Here is a 5248-nt window from a genome sequence, read left to right on the forward strand (position 1 = left end):
CATCTAATTAGAATCTGAGCTTCACTCAAAAACTCTGAGATATTATTGCTTCTTAAATTATTTGTATTCTATTTTATTTATCTAGTTTCTTGAGGACAAGCAACAGTTTAAGTTTGGTGTTGTGATGAGGGAATATTTTATACGCTTTTTGGGGTTAATTTCATATAGTTTTTAGTGTGTTTTAGTTAGTTTTTAGTTTATTTTCAGTAGTTTCTAGGCAAAATTCATATTTCTGGACTTTACTATGAGTTTGTGTGTTTTTCTGTGATTTCAGGTATTTTCTGGCTGAAATTGAGGGAGCTGAGCAAAAAAATCTGATTCAGGCTGAAAAAGGACTACTGATGCTGTTGGATTCTGACCTCCCTGCACTCAAAGTGGATTTTCTGGAGCTACAGAACTCCAAATAGCGCGCTTCTAATTGCGTTGGAAAGTAGACATCCAGGGATTTCCAGAAATATATAATAGTATATACTTTGCTCAAGGATAGACGACGTAAACTGGCGTTCAACACCAGTTCCATGCTGCAGTCTGGTGTCCAGTGCCAGAAACAAGTCACAAAGTGGAGTTCAACGCCAGAAAAGGATCAAAAGCTGGCGTTGAACGCCCAAAACAGCCCTATACACGTGATTAGCTTAAGTCTCAGTCCCAGCACACACCAGGTGGGCCCTAGAAGTAGATTTCTGCACCATCTATCATAGTTTGTTCATTTTCTGTAAACCTAGGTTACTAGTTTAGTATTTAAACAACTTTTAGAGGTTTATTTCGCACCTCATGACATTTTGGATCTGAACTTTTTACCTTTTGACAGCATGAGTCTCTAAACTCCATTGTTGGGGGTGAGGAGCTCTGCTGTGTCTCGATGAACTAATGCAAGTATTTCTGTTTTCCATTCAAACATGCGTGTTCCTATCTAAGATATCCATTCACACTTCAATATGAATGTGATGAACGTGACAATCATCATCATTCCTCCACGAACGCGTGCCTGACAACCACTTACGTTCCACCATAGAATGAATGAATATCTCTTAGACCTCTTAATCAGAATCTTCGTGGTATAAGCTAGATTGATGGCAGCATTCAAGAGAATCTGGAAAGTCTAAACCTTGTCTGTGGTATTCCGAGTAGGATTCAGGGATTGAATGACTGTGACGAGCTTCAAACTCGCGAGTGCTGGGCGTAGTGACAGACGCAAAAGGATAGTAAATCCTATTCCAGTACGATTGAGAACCTGCAGATGATTAGACGTGTGGTAACAGCGCATTTGGACCCTTTTCACTGGAAGGATGGATGGTAGCCATTGACAACGGTGATCCACCAACACACAGCTTGCCATAGGAGGACGTGCGTGCGTGAATCAGAAAACAGAAGAAAGCAGAATTTCAGAAGACAAAGCATCTCCAAAACTCCAACATATTCTCCATCATTGCATACAAGTATAAATTGTGTTCTGCCCTTTTACTCCTTGCAATCAAATTTGATAAGTGAATTATTTTATTGTTTTTCTGACTGAGAGTTACAAGATAACCATAGATTGCTTCAAGCCAACAATCTCCGTGGGATCGACCCTTACTCACGTAAGGTATTACTTGGACAACCCAGTGCACTTGCTGGTTAGTGGTACGAGTTGTAAAAAGTGATTTACAATTCGTGCACCACTAACAGAATGGATATTCGAATAACATAACGGATATCCAAATAACAAAACGGGTATCCAAACAACAAAAAATGACGGCCCTGGGATCGATCACCGCAAGGTCCACAAAACGGAAATCCAAATAAGCCAAATAAACAAATTCTTGAAATTGGCCCACCAAGATGCCTAAAATAAGTTCACAATAACGGCCCAAAAAAGGCCACACAAAACAAGTATGAGCTTACAGTCTTCCAATTCGCGGAAAGCCGGACTGGCCAACATATTGGCAATCGGTGCAGGATGACGTCACGCCCTATCCAGACCCCTCACAGTCTCCCAAACTACAGAGAATCAGACTCTCCAAACAACTTAGCATTGAGACCAAGCAATGTGATAAGACGCCCAGACCCGATCTCCGGGTCCTTCCTCGGAACGGTCATTAAACCCGGCATGTGATAAGACGCCCAGACAACGCGCTCCTCGCCTGACCCTGAAACGGCCAGGAACTCCTCAAATCCCCGACCTCGACTGGAAAAACCAAACAACGATCTCCTTGCCAAACCACAACAGCGAGGAAAAGGTTCCTCCAGCGATGAGACCGAGCACCCTCACTCCCTCGCTCTGGGGGCAACTGTTACGGATCCGGCCTACGACTTCCACACCTGGAACAGTCTCCAAACCCGGTTTCCCAGATCCGAACCGCTTCACCCTTCTAGAAGGCCCGGAATCGACCCATTAGAGCTTCTAACTAACAATCAAATTCAAATACCTCCCTTATCTTAACTAGATAAGATAAGATAAGATAATTGCCATCACCTATATAAAGGGGAGCCCCAGGCCCCTCAGGTATGTCATTCACTCTACACACCTTATACCTCTCAGATCCATTCTGACTTAAGCGTCAGAGTATTTTTGCAGGTACCACCCCCCATTGCTCCAGTCAAATAATCCGACATCCGCCTCGACCTGCAAGTTTCCGATCCATCTCTCAACCCGTACCGGAGGTATTTAGTACACAGTCTTTTAGAATATATGCAATTTTTTTTTCATTATTTCATCTTTTTCATCCATCAAAACTCAAGGTTTTCGATGACTTAGAGAATGGGGGTTGAATGTATGACCTTTTTTATGCTTTTAAACTTAAACTCTAAACTAGATTCTGCAATCTTGTTTCTGTTATGTCTATGATATCGATTATGCAGGAAATAATTTATTTTTGTCTCATAATGAAAGAAACAAAAACAGAACAGAGAAGAAAAAAGAACACAACCATATATCTTGGTTTAACCACCTTGTGCAATATATAGCCAATATCCAATTCTCGCCACAACTGTGGCAGAATTTCCACTATCTTGATCAAATATTACAAACACCAATTTCCTAGGATTCTTCCTAATCCTGTGTGGAACAAACTAATCTTCTAATCAAGTTTGATTTGGCTAGGTTCACTCTCTAAACTATCAACATTAAGTACTCACCCAACTTAGTAAGAGAAACCTCTCACGTTCATGACACAAAATAGAAATACATAAAAAAAGATTGATATATTCAACGGTTTTTTCTCCAAGTTCAACTCTCTTTGTCTTTTCTCTCAAATGGCTTTTTCAAATACCTCACACATTATCTTTTACCATAAGAAATAAAAGAAAGATAAAGTGAGAAAGCAAAATATTAATGTAACCTCACGAAGGAGAAGAAATAAAATAGATTAAAAGCTATAAGAAGAACAAGATTTTAGCACTCTCTCTTGTTGCCTTCCATCTTGGTGGAATGCCTCTTTAGTATAAGTGCATTATTTTCCAAATTTCAAGCTAGGTCAACGAAGATGCTATGAAAACTCAAATTTTGGTTCACTCTCTCCTTGCTTCAATTTTTGACTGATTACTCCCTCTTGTATGGAGTAATGCCTCTAAAATTTGTGCGAGTGGATAGAGTTAATTTCTGTAAATTTGAACAATTGAGTTTATCTTCTTCTCCCAAAAAAATCGGAACGGAATATCAGGATAGAGTGGCTCAGAGATACTAAGGAGATGAAAAGCAATAACAGGATCAAAGTCATGATACATTCAAAATATTTTTGTAAGATCAACACTCTTAATATTAAACTTTGACTTTAAATTTAATTTTCAACCTTTGATTTAAATAAGTAAAAGTAACCTCCAATTTCTTCTTCTTTCCAAAATGGAGGTGGCTGAAATATTATAATTTTAATAGACTATTTGACTTAACTTACACAAAAATGGTAACATAGTTATTGCTCTTTTTTGTTTTAGAGTCACTTTAGATTTTAATTTGAATTTGTCTCCAATATTTTATTTTTTTTCTCTTTTTTCTCTTTTATGCTGATTGAAAAGTGGACCATTTTCCTTTGATTTTGGCTTTTCCTGAATTGATGAAGCTGCAGCAATAAAAATTTATGTTGCAACACTTTACTTTTGATTTTTTTTTGTCATCTACCCAAGCTGGTGCAACATCTAAAAGTACCGCTAGGGCTGGTAATGGGTAGGGTAGGGTAGGGTTTGGACCCTACCCTAACCCTATCCGCGGGTTGAAAATTCTATTAAAACTCTATTCTACCCTACCTGCGGGTTGAGAATCTCTCAACCCTAACCCTACCTGCGGGTTGAGAATCTCTCAACCCTAACCCTACCCGCATCCTAAAGTTCTAAACCCTACCCTACCCTACCCTACCCTACCCGCAGAAATATCAAATTTTTTTAAAGTAAATATAAAATTCAATCATTTCAAATTTTATACATATTAATAACATAAAAAATAACAAACTAATGCTCTAAATTACTAAATTAACTAACTAGTTTAGTGGTTGTTCACTTATTGTAAGTCATTACATAAGAGAGGTTGTGGGTTTAACTCTCACTTCCTTCACTATATACCTAATTTTTATAAAATATGTGTTATATTTGAAGTGCGGGTAAGGTAGGATAGGGTACACCCTAAACCCGTACCCTACCCTACCCGCAGACATACCCGGACCGTATCCTACCCTACCTGCAGCGGATAGGGTATCCTACCCTACCCGAACAAGTTGGACCGGGTTAGGTACCCGTGAATAAGGTATGAATTGCCAGCCCTAAAATATTTGATCATGTTTGGACATTACTTGTCTTTGTTTTTTATTAAAAAACATGATCTGTATTACGATGCCAAAAAATGATCTGCATATATGTCACTTGAATGGGTTGTTTTTATTATAAAAAATATTAAGTTTGGCCTGCACAAATAATACACTCATCATATTAGTACTTGAGATTTTAAACCCAACTTGATATATATTTGTCATCTTCAAAATAATATTATTATTATCTAAACTCAACCACCTCTCCTTTAATTACAAACATAATATATGAGGTGATAGTCAAAAGAATTATAAGAATTAAAAATTAAAAACTTTTTTTGATGATATTTTAATTTGATGTGCTCCCCCTTTGTTTCACAAGGGTTATTTCCTCTTAATGTATGTTTATCGCTTAAAATAATCCAATATATATACATGCTTATCTATAATTTTAGGATTATACAAAAACAGAACTATCTGTAACACCCTAAAATTTTAAATCAAAAGAATATTTTTCGAAATTTTGTTTTTCAGTG

This window comes from Arachis ipaensis, chromosome B10, assembly GCF_000816755.2.
Source record: "Arachis ipaensis cultivar K30076 chromosome B10, Araip1.1, whole genome shotgun sequence".
NCBI lineage: Eukaryota > Viridiplantae > Streptophyta > Magnoliopsida > Fabales > Fabaceae > Arachis > Arachis ipaensis.